Source organism: Artemia sp. Qi Xiang Cuo, chromosome 2 (genome assembly GCF_049724085.1).
Source record: "Artemia sp. Qi Xiang Cuo chromosome 2, ASM4972408v1, whole genome shotgun sequence".
Lineage (NCBI taxonomy): Eukaryota > Metazoa > Arthropoda > Branchiopoda > Anostraca > Artemiidae > Artemia > Artemia sp. Qi Xiang Cuo.
This window is the reverse complement of record NC_142795.1, coordinates 86,288,518-86,304,173: the sequence shown is the minus strand read 5'-3', so window position 1 is coordinate 86,304,173 and position 15,656 is coordinate 86,288,518. Positions and strand designations below refer to the sequence as shown.

Genomic DNA, 15,656 nt, shown 5'->3' with positions numbered 1-15,656 from the left:
GTTTCCAAAACTTTCGACTACATTGAATAAAATGGCTATCTAAAAATTTTGATTGGATGTGCAAATCAAAAGTGATTTGATTTGCAAATCACTTATGACTATTAAAAAGGGTACTAGTCCTTTGAATTTCAAATCGAATGAGCCCTTTTTCAAGTTTCTACAACAAAGATTTCAATAAAAACCTTATATGCCCCCAGAGCAAAACTTATAATCCTTGCCCCGAGGGTTGTGGGGGAGTGTCCTCCTGAAAAATATATTTTCTATCTGGAAATCAACTACCCATAACAAATTGGCTATCTCAAATTTTTATTGGATGTGTTTGGGGGAATGATGGGTGTGGGGGGCTAGTTGCCCTCCAATCACTTTCAACTATTAAAAAGGGCACTAGCCGTTTGAATTTCCAATCGAATGAGCTTTTATTGAAGTTTCTACGACAACGCCTTCTTTAAAAACCTTATATACCCCCAGGGCATAAATTAAAACCCTTGCCCTGAGGGATGTGGGGGAGTGTCCTCCTCAAAAACATATTTTCTTATCTGGAAATCAACTATGCTGAACAAAATGGTTATCTAAAAATTTTGATTGGATGTTTTTGGGTGAATGATGGGCATGAGGGGGGGGGGCTAGTTGCCCTTCAATCACTTTTGACTATTAAAAAGGGTACTAGCCCTTTGAAATTTCCAATTGAATGAGCCTGTTTTTAAGTTTCTACGACAACACCTTCTATAAAAACCTTATATGCCCCCAGGGAATAACTTAAAACCCTTGCCCTGAGGGTTGTGGGGGAGTGTCCTCCTCAAAAACATATTTTCTATGTGGAAATCAACTATGCTGAACAAAATGGCTTTCTTAAAATTATGATTGGATGTGTTTGGGGGAATGATGGGCGGGGGGGGGGGGGCTAGTTGCCCTCCAATCACATTAAAAAAGGTACTAGCCCTTTGAATTTCCCATCAAATGAGGCTGTTTTGAAGTTTCTACAACAACACCTTCTATCCAAAGTTACGAAGCAGAAAACAATTTCGTTGTACTTTATTTAAGCAGAAGATCTACTTTGTAAGGTTTCACTTTTATAACACACAGATTTTTAAAGGTCACCAAAGGTCAGGACCCTCTACAGGGAGAAGGAGTGGAGGCATGTAGTCTACTTCAAAATACCTTCCTGGGACATACTTTAGCCTGTTGACCCATCCCTGAAAATTTCATTTTCCTAGCCTAAGCCCTTTCCAAGAAGGCTAGCCAGAAGTAGCCTAAAGAAGAGTTTTACCCTGAAATTTGCCTACATGCCAGGTCTATAGGTTACCTATTGAAATTTTGACAAAACGACATTTTACCTTAATTTTCAGTTATTATTTTTCTGTGGCTTTAGTTCTGAAAATGCAATTCCTGTTATTTAAGTAGAATTTTATGTCATATCAATGTTTTTTTTCTTAATTTAGGAAGTGTAGGCCTAGCTGCATATCTTTAAAACCTTACAAATTGGGATTGAGCAAAGTTGTGAAGCTGAAAACAATTTTGTTGTACTTCATTTAAGCAGAAGATCTATTTTGCAAAGTTTAACTTTTATAACACACAGGTTTTTAAAGGTCAGGACCCTCTAGAGGGAGAAGGAATGAAGGGTTAATTCAAAATACCTTCCCAGGACATAGGCTAATTTAGGTAAAAATTTAGAATTGGTACTCCTGATAAGGAGACATGTTAAGAAAACAATTCTTACTTTAAAATATGTATAATGATCCTAGTTAGCATATTATTGGGACTCCACCCTTTTACTATTGTAAAAAATTACTTTATAAGCTTATATAGAATAGTACTATCAAATCTCCTTATAATGAGAAACATTGAAGTCATCTAGTTAGAAAATTTGGCCCATCTGTATAGGAGAAATCTAGATTTGTCAACTAGTTGACTTATAGCTTATCCCTAGCAAAAACTATTTTTTTAAACTAGTTGACTAACAACTTTTCCCCAGCAACAATTAAATTTTCCAACTAGTTGACAATAAATGTTGCCCCAGAAAAACTTTCCTTTTCCAACTAGGTGACTAATAACTTCTCCCCAGAAAAACTTAGTTTTTTCCAACTAGTTGACTACTAGCTTCTCCCCAGAAAAACTTAATTTTGCCAATTAGCTGGAAAGAAACATTGCCCCAGAAAGAAAGTCATTTTCTAACTATTTGACTGAAAATATTTAAAATTTATTCTCAATAGAATATAATATGGTTAATATTATAGGGTTCTTTCAAATTTAATTATTACTATTGTGTTTCAACTTCCATTTCTCTCTCTGTCTCCCTATTAATGGGAGATTTATTTGGATTTATATATTGGGTTTTGAAGCCAAGGATTTTTCGTTTTAATTTCTAGGATAATTAGTCTTATACCTGGTCCCAAAAGTGAGATTGAATTTGTCAAAGCTTGGAGGATTATTCCTCCAGTCTGTTTAAAGAAAATGGATGCATATTTGAAGTTTTGTTCATTTCTATCTTGCATTTATTAGACATAAATTGTGTATGTTCCTTCATTTATCTCTTTGTTCTTTTCTGGATGAATATTTTTGTCTCATTTTAAGAATTTTTAATTAATTTTTCCAACTAGTTGACTAATAACTTTTCCCCAGCAATACCTAAATTTGCAAACTAATTGACAATAAATGTTGCCCCAGAAAAACTTTCCTTTTCCAACTAGTTGACTAATAACTTCTCCCCAGCAAAACTTAATTTTTCCAACTAGCCTAGTTCACTAATAACTTCTCCCCAGCAAAACTTAATTTTGCCAACTAGCTGGAAAGAAACATTGCCCCAGAAAACAATTCATTTTCCAACTAGTTGACTAACAACTTCTCCCCACCAAAACTTTATTTTTCCAACTAGTTGACTAATAATTATATTTAGTAAAATTCTACTTTAGTTACTTTTGGCTGTCTTGGAAAGGGGTTGGGTTAGGAAAATGAAACTTTCAGGGATGGATCTACATGCTAAGGTATGTCCCGGGAAGGTACTCTGAAGTACCTACCTCCACTCCTTCCCCCCTCTATATAAAGGTAAATTACTGCACATTACTAGTTGTTTTAGCTCACATTTCATCCTATATTACTATCATATTTATAAATCACTGCTTACCTTACATAACTTCAGCTTTTAACCTTGTTCATTAAAATATACTCCAAAATCCTATTTCATTTAACAATCCATTTAACTTATTTACTATATAGCTGACATTGCTTATTGAACCTGTTTGTGATGTCACAACTTTGCTTATCATAACCCCTTTAACAGTAGTATGCAGGTGCCATGGGGTAGGAGGCAACTCTGTGTTGATAAGCCATTTAAACTTTATTAATTAGGGAAAGGATTTGACAAGAGACCAGTAAAAAAATCCAAATTGTTTTTAGAGGACAAATTATGTTATGAGAAGATATTTTTATTCTTATAGGTTCATGCGCTCATGAAGGGAAGAGGTTTTTAAAATCCCACTTTCCCCCAACTCAAAATTTTCTAAAATTCTACTTTAGAAGCTTTTTGAAATATTTCTAAAGCACTAATTGATAGAGGGCTACAAACATCAGAATTTACTTTAGAAAACAAGTTATGTCATGGGAAGATGTTTTTGAAAACCCCCATCCCCAAAACTCAAAAATGTCAAAATTCTACTTAAGAAGCTTTTTAAATATTTCTAAAGCACTAATAGATAGAGAGCTAAAAATATCAGAATAGAAGTCAGAGGAAAAGTTATGTCATGGGGAGATGTTTTTGAAATCCCCCTTCCCCCCAAACTCAAAATTTTAAAAAATTCTACTTTAGAAACTTTTTTTAATATTTCTAAAGAACTAAGACATAGAGCACTGCACACAGAAGAATCAATTTTAGAGGACAATTTATGTCATGGTAAGATGTTTTTGTAATCCCCCTGTCCAAATAGGCCTTCTAAAAATATCCTAAAATTCTACTTTTGAGGCTTTTTTAAATATTTATTAAGAACTAAAACACAAAACATTACAAACATCAGAATCAACTTTAGTAGACAAGTTATGTCACGTAGAGATGTTATTGAAATCCCCCTTCCCTCCAGATTAAAAAATTCTCAAAAGCCTATTTTTAAATCTTTTTAGATATTTCAAAAGCACTAACAGATAGCGCGATAAGCACATCAGAATCAACTTTAGAAGCCAAATTAATTCTACAATAAGCTCCCCTTCCCAACAACCTCAAAATTTTCCAAAATTCCACTTATGAAGCTTTTTTAAATATTTCTAAAGCGCGAAGACATAGAGCGCTACAAACATCAGAATCAACTTTGGAAGATGTTTTTGAAATCCACCTTTGCCCAATACTCAAAATTTTCGCAAATTCTACTTTAGAGGCTTTTTTTTATATTTCTAAAGCGCTAAGACATAGAGCGCTACAAACATCAGAATCAACTTTAGAGGACAATTTATGTCATAGGGAGATGTTTTTGAAATCCCCCTTCCCCCCAAACTCAAAATTTTCTAAAATTCTACTCTAGAAGCTTTTTAAATATTTCCAAAGCACTAACAGATAGCATGCTAAAAACATCAGAATCAACTTTAGAGACCAAATTAATTCTACAATAATTCCCCCTCCCCCCAAACTCAATTTTTTTTTTAATCCCCCTTCACCCCAAACTCAAAATTTTCCAAAATTCTACTTTAGAAACTTTTTTAAATATTTCTGAAGCGCTCAGACATAGAGCGCTACAAACATCAGAATCAACTTTAGAGGATAAGTTGTGTCATGGGGAGATGTTTTGAAATCCCCCTTCCCCCCCAAACTCAAAATTTTCAAAAATTCTACTCTAGAAGCTTTTTAAATATTTCCAAAGCACTAACAGATAGCATGCTAAAAACATCAGAATCGACTTTAGAGGCCAAATTAATTCTACAACAATTCCCCCCTCCCCACAAACTCAATTATTTTTTTGAAATCCCCCTTCACCCCAAACTCAAAATTTTCCAAAATTCTACTTTAGAAGCATTTTTAAATATTTCTAAAGCGCTAAGACGTAGAGCACTACAAACATCAGAATCGACTTTAGAGGACGTTATGTCATGGGAAGATGTTTTTGAAATCCCCCTTCCCCCCAAACTCAAAATTTTCCAAAATTCTACTTTAGAAGCTTTTAAAATATTTCTAAAGCACTGAGTGCTAAAAGCATCAGAATCGACTTCAGGACACGTTATATCACGGGAAGAGGTTTTTAAAATCCCCCTTCCCCCCAAACTCAAAATTTTCTAAAATTCTACTTTAGAAGCTTTGTAAATATTTCTAAAGCACTAATTGATAGAGGGCTACAAACATCAGAATTGACTTTAGAAGACAAGTTATGTTATGGGAAGATGTTCTTGAAATCTCCCTTCCCCCCAAACTCAAAATTTTCCAAAATTCTACTCAGAAGCTTTTTTAAATATTTCTAAAGCGCTAAGACATGGAGCACTACAATCAGCAGAATCGACTTTAGAGGACAATTTATGTCATGTGAAGATGTTTTTGAAATCCCCCTTTGCCCTATACTCAAAATTTTCCAAAATTCTACTTTAGAGGGTTTTTTAAATATTTCTAAAGCGCTAAGATATAGAGCGCTACAAACATCAGAATCGACTTTAGAGGACAAGTTATGTCATGGGAAGATGTTTTTGAAATCCCCCTTCCCCCCAAACTCAAAATTTTTGCAAATTTTACTTTAGAAGCTTTTTTAAATATTTCTAAAACACTAATAGATAGCGCGCTACAAACATCAGAATCAACTTTAGAGGCCAAATTAATTCTACAATAATTCCCCCTTCTCCCAAAACTCAAAATTTTCCAAAATTCCACTTTAGAAGCTTTTTTAAATATTTCTAAAGCGCGAAGAAATAGAGCGCTACAAACATCAGAATCGGTTTTAGAAGACAATTTATGTCATGGGAAGATGTTTTTGAAATCCCCCTTGGCCCAAAACTCAAAGTTTTCCAAAATTCCTCTTTAGAATCTTTTTTTAATATTTCTAAAGCGCTAAGACATAGAGCACTACAAACATCAGAATCAACTTTAGAGACCAAATTAAATCTACAATAATTCCCAATTCCCCCCAAACTAAAAATTCTTTTGAGATCCCCCTTTCCCCATACTCAAAATTTTCCAAATTTCTACTTTAGAAGCTTTTTTAAATATTTCTAAAGCGCTAAGACATAGAGTGCTACAAACATCAGAATCGACTTTAGAGGACAAGTTATGTCATAGGAACATGTTTTTGAAATCCCCCTTCCCCCCAAACTCAAAATTTTCTCAAATTTTACTCTAGAAGCTTTTTAAATATTTTTAAAGCACTTATAGATAGCACGCTACAAACATCAGAATCAACTTTAGAGGCCAAATTAATTCTACAATAATTCCCCCTTCCCCCCAAACTCAAAATTTCCAAAAATTCTACTTTAGAAGCTTTTTTAAATATTTCTAAAGCGCGAAGACATAGAACGCTACAAACATCAGAATCAACTTTAGAGGACAAGTTATGTTATGGGAGGATGTTTTTGTAATACCTATTACCCATTGAAATTTTGACAAAACAACATTTTACCTTAATTGTCAGTTATCAGTTTCTTTTTCTCTGGCTTTAGTTCTGAAAACGCAATTTCAGTTATTTGAGTAGAATTTTAAGCCGTATCTATGTTATAAGTTATGTCATGGGAAGATGTTTTTGAAATACCCATTACCCATTGAAATTTTGACAAAACAACATTTTACCTTAATTTTCAGTTATCAGTTTCTTTTTCTCTGGCTTTAGTTCTGAAAATCATTGGAGCAGAATTTTAAGCCATATCAATGTTTTATTCCCAAAATTTAGGAAATGTATTTGCATATATTTAAAGCCTTATAAGTTGGGATTGAGAAAAGTTTTGAAGCTGAAATAATTTTGTTGTACTTCATTTAAACAGAAGATCTATTTTGCAAGGTTCCATTGCTATAACTCACAGATTTTTAAAGGTCATTCAAAGTTTTTAAATCCTCCTTACCATTCATCCCATTCCCCCTTAATACTCTAGAATCTGATTGATACTTTGAAATTTCGAAAGTCTTATTTTCCACAGGGGTATTCTTTCTTTTTTTTTGGGGGGGGGGAGTATTTTCTGTGAGGGTATTTCCCGTGGGGGGGGGGTATTTTCTGCGGGGAGGTATTTTCTGGGGGGGATTTTCCGGCGGGTATTCTCCAAGAACCACAAATTTGATGGTATAAGTTTTATTAAAATCTTTGACTTTTAGGGGTTGTTTCCCCCTTTTATGAAACTCAGACAAATTTTTTAGACAGGCAAATTATCAACCCGATTTTAGAGTATGATTCCATTGCAACATGTTGTAACGAAATGGTCAGCTTAGATTAGTATAAGCAGGGGCACTGCAAGCAGGTTGCTGACCACCACCCCTGCTATCAAATCCCCTTGCAGCTAACCTTTCCACCCTCAAAAGAAAATTTTTATATAAGTTCCAGCATTTTTTACATATTTTAAATCGCGGATGTAAAAAAGAAAAGCAAAATTTTTCAACATTATAGGATTAAGCTATTTGAATATGTTTTATGTGGTTACCCAACTCAAAATGTTAAGGGGTTTCCAAAAAAAATAATCAAAACAAATATAGATTATTTGATACTCGCGCATTATAAATAACCCACTGCTATAGACTGTACAAGGAAACCAGACAAACGGGTATTTGTTAGACAAATAAACCAGACAAATGGGTATTTGTTAGACAAAGACATAAAACATATTCAAATAGCTTAATCCTATAATGTTGAAAAATTTGCTTTTCTTTTTTACATCTGCGATTTCAAATATGTAAAAAATGCTGGAATTTATATAAAATTTTTCTTTCAAGGGTGTAAAGGTTAGCTGCAAGGGGATTTGATAGCCGGGAAAGGGGGAGGGCGGGGGCGGTGGTCAGCAACCTGCTTGCGGTGCCCCTGATTATACTAATCTAAGCTGACCATTTTGTTGCAACGTGTTGCACTGGAATCATACTCTAAAATCTGGTTGATAATTTGTCTGAGTTTCGTAAAAGGGGGAAACAACCCCTAAAAGTCAAAGATTTTAATAAAACTCATACCATAAAATTTGTGGTTTTTGGCGAAAACCTGCCGGAAAATCCCCGCAGAAAATCCCCCCCTCCCAAAAAAAATACCCCCTTGGAAAATAAGGCTTTTCAAATTTCAAAGTATCAACCAGATTATAGAGTATTAAGGGGAATGGGATGAATGGTAAGGAGGATTTAAAAACTCTGAATGACCTTTAAAAATCTGTGAGTTATAGCAATGGAACCTTGCAAAATAGATCTTCTGTTTAAATGAAGTACAAAAAAATTATTTCAGCTTCAAAACTTTGCTCAATCCCAACTTATAAGGTTTTAAATATATGCAAATACATTTCCTAAATTTTGGAAATAAAACATTGATATGGCTTAAAATTCTGCCCAAATGATTTTCAGAACTAAAGCCAGAGAAAAAGAAACTGATAACTGAAAATTAAGGTAAAATGTTGTTTTGTCAAAATTTCAATAGGTAATGGGTATTTCAAAAACATCTTCCCATGACATAACTTGTAACATTGATATGGCTTAAAATTCTGCTCAAATAACTGAAATTTGCGTTTTCAGAACAAAAGCCAGAGAAAAAGAAACTGATAACTGACAATTAAGGTAAAATGCTGTTTTGTCAAAACTTCAATGGGTAATGGGTATTACAAAAACATCTTCCCATGACATAAATTGTCCTCTAAAGTTGATTCTTATGTTTGTAGCACTCTATGTCTTAGTGCTTTACAAATATTTAAAAAAGTTTCTAAGGTAAAATTTTGTAAAATTTTGAGTTTGGGGGGAAGGGGGATTTCAAAAACATCTTCCCATGACATAAATTGTCCTCTAAAGTCAATTCTGATGTTTGTAGTGCTCTATGTCATAGCGCTTTAGGAATATTTAAAAAAGCTTTAAAGTAGAATTTTGGTAAATTTTGAGTTTGGGGTGAAGGGGGAATTATTGTAGAATTAATTTGGCCTCTAAAGTCGATTCTGATGTTTTTAGCGCTATCTATTAGTGCTTTGGAAATATTGAAAAAGCTTCTAGAGTAGAATTTTAGAAAATTTTGAGTTTGGGGGGAAGGGGGATTTCAAAAACCTCTTTCCATGACATAATGTGTCCTCTGAAGTTGATTCTGATGCTTTTAGCACTCTATCTATTAGTGATTTAGAAATATTTTAAAAGCTTCTAAAGTAGAATTTTTGAAAATTTTGAGTTTTGGGGGAAGGGGGATTTCAAAAACATCTTCCCATGACATAACTTGTCTTCTTAAGTCGTCTCTGATGTTTGTAGCGCTCTATGTCTTAGTGCTTTAGAAATATTTAAAAAAGCTTCTAAATTATAATTTTGGAAATATTTGAGTTTGGGGCCAAAGGAAATTTTAAAAACATCGTCCCATGACATAACTTGTCCGCTAAATTCGATTCTGATGTTTGTAGCACTCTATGTCTTAGTTCTTTACAAATATTTTCTAAAGATTCGAAAGTAAAATTTTTTACATTTTTTAGTATGGGTCAAAGGAGAATTGCAGAACCATCATCCCATAAGGTAACTCTCCCTCTAAAGTCGATTCTGATGTTTGGAGAGCGCTATGTCTTAGCGCTTTGGAAATATTTAAGAAAGCTTCTAAAGTAAAATTTTGAGTATGGGGGGAAGGGGGATTTCAAGAACATCTTCCCATGACATAACTTGTCCTCTAAAATTAATTCTGATGTTTGTAGTGCTCTGTCTTTGCGCTTTAGAAATATTTTAAAAAGCTTCTAGAGTAGAATTTTAGAAAATTTTGAGTTTGGGGGGAAGGGGGATTTCAAAAACATCTTCCCACAATATAATGTGTCCTCTGAAGTCGATTCTGATGCTTTTAGCACTCTATCTATTAGTGATTTAGAAATATTTTAAAAGCTTCTAAAGTAGAATTTTTGAAAATTTTGAGTTTAGGGAGAAGGGGGATTTCAAAAACATCTTCCCATGACATAACTTGTCCTCTAAAGTCAATTCTGATGTTTGTAGTGCTCTATGTCTTGGTGCTTTAGAAATATTTAAAAAGCTTCTAAAGTAGAATTTTGGAAAATTTTTGAGTTTGGGGCAAAGGGGGATTTCAAAAACATCTTCCCATGATATAAACTGTCCTCTAAAGTCAATTCTGATGTTTGTAGCACTCTATGTCTTGGCTCTTTGGAGATATTTAAAAAATCTTCTAAAGTAGAATTTTGGAAAATTTTCAGTTTGGGGCAAAGGGGGATTTCAAAAACATCTTCCCATGACATAAACTGTCCTCTAAAGTCAATTCTGATGTTTGTAGCACTCTATGTCTTGGCACTTTACAGATATTTAAAAAAGCTTATTAATTAGTATTTTGGAAATTTTTGAGTTTGGGGTAAGGGGGAATTTCAAAAACATCTTCCCATGACATAACTTGTCCTCTAAAGTCGATTCTGAGATTTGTAGCTCTCTATGTATTAGCACTTTAGAAATATTTAAAAAAGTTTCTAAAGTAGAATTTTGAGTTTGGGGGGAAGGGGGATTTCAAAAACATCTTCCCATGACATAACTTGTCCTCTAAAATTAATTCTGATGTTTGTAGTGCTCTATGTCTTTGTGCTTTAGAAATATTTTAAAAAGCTTCTAGAGTAGAATTTTAGAAAATTTTGAGTTTGGGGGGAAGGGGGATTTCAAAAACCTCTTCCCACAATATAACATGTCCTCTGAAGTTGATTCTGATGCTTTTAGCACTCTATCTATTAGTGCTTTAGAAATATTGTAAAAGCTTCTAAAGTAAAATTTTTGAAAATTTTGAGTTTAGGGGGAAGGGGGATTTCAAAAACATCTTCCCATGACATAACTTGTCCTCTAAAGTCGATTCTGATGTTTGTAGCACTCTATGTCTTAGTGCTTTAGAAATATTTAAAAAGCTTCTAAAGTAGAATTTTGGAAAATTTTGAGTTTGGGGCAAAGGGGGATTTCAAAACATCTTCCCATGACATTAATTGTCCTCTAAAGTCAATTTTCTGATGTTTGTAGCACTCTATGTCTTAGCACTTTACAAATATTTAAAAAAGCTTCTAAAGTAGAATTTTGGAAAATTTTGAGTTTGGGGCAAAGGGGGATTTCAAAAACATCTTCCCATGACATAAATTGTCCTCTAAAGTTGATTCTGATGTTTGTAGCGCTCTATGTCTTAGTGCTATAGAAATATTTAAAAAAGCTTCTAAGGTAGAATTTTGGAAAATTTTGAGTTTTGGGGAAGGGGGGATTTCAAGAACATCTTCCCATGACATAACTTTTCCTCTAAAGTTGATTCTTATGTTTGTAGCGCTGTCTGTATTAGTGCTTTAGAAATATTTAAAAAAGCTTCTGAAGTGGAATTTTCGAAAATTTTGAGTTTGGGGTGAAGGGCGATTTCAAAAAAATATTGAGTTGGGAGGGAAGGGGAAATTATTGTAGAATTAATTTGGCCACTAAAGTCAATTCTGATGTTTTTAGTGCGCTATCTGTTAGTGCTTTGGAAATATTTATAAAGCTTCTAGAGTAGAATTTTAGAAAGTTTTGAGTTTGGGGGGAATGGGGATTTCAAAAACATCTCCCCATGACATAACTTGTTCTCTCAAGTTGATTCTGATGTTTGTAGCACTCTATGTCTTAGCGCTTTAGAAATAATTAAAAACCCTCTAAAGTAGAATTTTGGAAAATTTTGAGTATGGGGCAAAGGGGGATTTCAAAAACATCTTCCCATGACGTAAATTGTCCTCTAAAGTTGATTCTGATCTTTGTAGCACTCTATCCCTTAGCGCTTTAGAAATATTTAAAAAAGGTTCTAAAGTAGAATTTTGGAAAATTTTGAGTTTGGGGGGAAGGGGGATTTCAAGAACATCTTCCCATAACATAATTTGTCCTCTGAAAGTTGATTCTGATGTTTGTAGTGCTCTATGTCTTAGTGCTCTAAGAATATTTAAAAAAGCTTCTAAAGTAGAATTTTAGACATTTTTGAGTTTCGGGGAGGGGGGATTTCAAAAACATCTTCCCATGACATAACTTGTCTTCTAAAGTCAATTCTGATGTTTGTAGCCATCTATCAATTAGTACTTCAGAAATATTAAAAAAGCTTCTAAAGTAAAATTTTTGAAAATTTTGAGTTTGGGGGGAAGGGTGATTTTAAAAACCTCTTCCCTTCATGAGCTCAAGGACCTATAAAAATAAAAACATCTTCTCAGAACATAATTTGTCCTCTAAAAACAATTTGGATTTTTTTACTGGTCTATCTCTTGTCAAATTCTTTCCCTAATTAATAAAGTTTAAATGGCTTATCAACACAGAGGTTATGATAAGCAAAGTTGTGACATCACAAACAGGTTCAATAAGCAATGTCAACTATATAGTAAATAAGTTAAATGGATTATTAAATGAAATAGGATTTTGGAATATAATTTAATGAACAAGGTTAAAAGCTGAAGTTATGTAAGGTAAGCAGTGATTTACAATTATGATAATAATATAGAATGAAATGTGAGTTAAACAACTAGTAATGTGCGGAAGTTTACCATTATATAGAGGGGGGAAGGAGTGGAGGTAGGTACTTTAGAGTACCTGCCAAGGACATACCTTAGCATGTAGATCCATCCCTGAAAGTTTCATTTTCCTAACCCAACCCCTTTCCAAGATAGCCAAAAGTAACTAAAGCAGAAATTTACCGTAAAATGTTGTTTTGTCAAAATTTCAATAGGTATAGACTTGTCATGTAGGCAAATTTCAGGATCCTCTAGAGGGAGAAGGAAAGGAGATAATTTCTTCAAAATACCTTCCCAGGACAGATTGTAGCCTGTAGACCCATCCCTGAAAGTTTTATTTTCCTAACCTCACCCTTTTCCAAGATTGGTAAAAGTAACTAAAGTAGAATTTTACCAATTGTTTTCTTAACATGTCTCTTTATCAGGAGGACCAATTCTAAATTTATACTCTAATTTAGCCTGTAAACCCTTCCCTGAAAGTTTCATTTTCCTAACCTAACCCCTTTCCAGGATAGCCAAAAGTAGCTAAAGTAGAATTTTACCATTTAAGGCTAAAAAAGGGGACCAAGGTCACAAATGTGACTTCAACCATAAAAGGGCATAAAATTGCAATAGCCTAAAGCCTAGGCTAAAATGCCTCTCTTTTTGATATAGCATATCCCCTCTGGAAAGCCTCTATATTACAAGTTTATCAGCAGTTTTTAACTTGCCTAACTGAAATAAAAATTTAAAAAAATTGCTATAAAGTTATTCAACTTACTTAGTTACTTCAGTTAAGTAAGGAAACAGGCGGCCATTGAGCATCTCTGAGTAATTGCTGTTGTGTTCAGAAATTTACTTTTCTTGTTTACATCCCGTTGCATGTTGTAAGAACGAGAATAAAGAAGATGGCAATGACGATTAAGGAACTGCCTATTTGAATGTAATATGCTGACGTCTGCACAGCATACCTTGCATTGTAAACTGTTAAAGTGCTTCAAACACCACAAAATCTCACTATCAGCCAAGTGCCTAGCCGACTATACCTTCACACAGAGTACAGAAATCGATATCTATCATCTTATATTCCTTGAGTCGAAAGATCTACTGAAAGATATCTGAGAATATCCAATAAATAAGAGACAACCAAGCCAGTAGCTCTGTAGCCCACGGAGTGAAGCAAAAGGAAAAGGGCTAAATAGTATCAGCTGAAAAACCCGCCTGCTGTGAAATAGAAGAAGAAAAAGAAAAAATGAGAAATTATCCACTTAAATAGTCGAAAGATCTACTGAAAGATATCTGAGAATATCTAATAAATAAGAGACAACCAAGCCAGTAGCTCTGTAGCCCACAGAGTGAAGCAAAAAGAAGAGGGCTAAATAGTACCAACTGAATAGCCCGCTTGCTGTGAATTAGAAGAAGATTAAATAAGCGAGTTTTTCGATTGAAAGTAAGTAGTAACTTTAAAACTTATAACAAACAAAATTATTTTGTACTTAAAAGGATTGGTCTCTTCTTAATCTTCTACTTTTTACGTGAAGATTTTATAATGATACACCGACAATTTTTATGAGGGCAAGTGTCTATTTACCAATTGTATATTTAAACTTATGAACAGAAAATTATGCTGTTTAAAGCAAATACAAATTAACAACCTTTTCCATTCTTCCATTTATCCGACTACGATTACCCTTGTTCTTATATGGCAAAAGTCACTGAAATGTTTATATGCCAAGAGTCCCTTGCCAAAAACCAACTGGTAACGACCAATTGCAAAGCAGACCCTCATATGAATTTTTTGGTGCTTTTTATTGTCAGTATTCCCAGCAATTTTTATTTTACTTCTAAATAAAAAAGTTATTAAGTTTTGCATCGAGAAATGCCAATAATTTATTTGACATTTATCAATACCTAGCATCATTCTTATATATTCCTGAAAAAGGCTTATGCCAGCTGTTCCTCTCACTCAGACTATGTGTCTTGGATTTTTCTCCAAATAGCCATGGATTCATGGAAACTAGAATTGATTTTGAATTTAATTAAAGTATTATTTTTTGTTGTTAAATGATTTGCATTTGAAAACTTGTTCTTAGGGCATTGGAAACAAGATGTCATACTTTAGGGTAAAGAGAGGTGATTAAAAAAGAGATGGCCTCTTTCATGCGGAATAATTTCTGTTTTCTTTAATATTTGATGTCACTCTTCGCTTTCATACAAAAAACTTTCATTTTTGCTTGTTACATTCGCTCTTTCCCTTCAAAACTGTATGTACGCCAGTTTATGGCTATATTGCAGTCTTTTCACGTGAGGTACGAATTTCGTTGCACTTCTTTAATTATCTTTAACCGACAGTCTTCCAGAATTATTTTGATGATACCGGCATTATGAAAAATGGTTTGCAACAGGCAAACATACGCAAAAAAAATACAGTTTTTTATTGTTTATGTAACCCTGAATTTTTCCTTGTCCGCAAATGTACATCTTTGTCAAGAGGTAAGGACATCCTTGATATTTTTGCTGACGATAGTGCCCTTGGAATTTTGTCATGACAGAGCTTGAGATCCTTATCAAATTGATAGTTTTGTTTGACAGAGTAGTTCTATGGTCCAAAATTAAGGGAAGCTTCCAAATTTCTTCCTGCATTCCTCATGCTTGCTCAGAACTTCGGAAATCCATGTTTCAAAGTTTTTTGTTTTTGTTTTTAATTGACCTAGAGATCCCTATGTCCGGTCCCAATAATTTTTCTTACAATATTTGTGATTCTGTTAACATTTAAATTCCTTTCAGCCAATCAGTCACATCAGATTTCAATTCCCTGACTACTACTCTTGCTACCTGGAATACTTTGTTCTAGTCGGCTAAATAGTCTCACTGGTTTGTTAATTCCAAACAAGTGTAAAATATTTTTTTATCTTTGGATAATTTAATTTTAATTTCTTATCCAACATGTTTTTTAATGCCACCACGCAATTTTCAATATTAAGTACAAAAGAAAACATTTGTAATATAATTAGTTTTCAGTAAAGCGCCAATGACGTAGTAGGTTTTAGGCCTCTGCAGTGTGGCAATACCTAAACTCTTGTTTGTAGTTATTTTTATTCGATCCAAAG

The 15,656-nt window shown here is 33.6% G+C and overlaps 1 protein-coding gene across 1 annotated transcript in view; it reads right to left on the bottom strand.

Moving 5' to 3' along the window:
• Window positions 1–13,388, bottom strand: part of Unr (cold shock domain-containing Unr) — a 67,733-nt gene extending 54,345 nt beyond the window's left edge. The window contains exon 1 of the mRNA XM_089104008.1: window positions 13,328–13,388. The gene's annotated coding sequence lies outside the window, so the exon portion shown is untranslated. The remainder of the gene's footprint in view (window positions 1–13,327) is intronic.
• Between the last annotated feature and the right edge of the window lie 2,268 nt (window positions 13,389–15,656).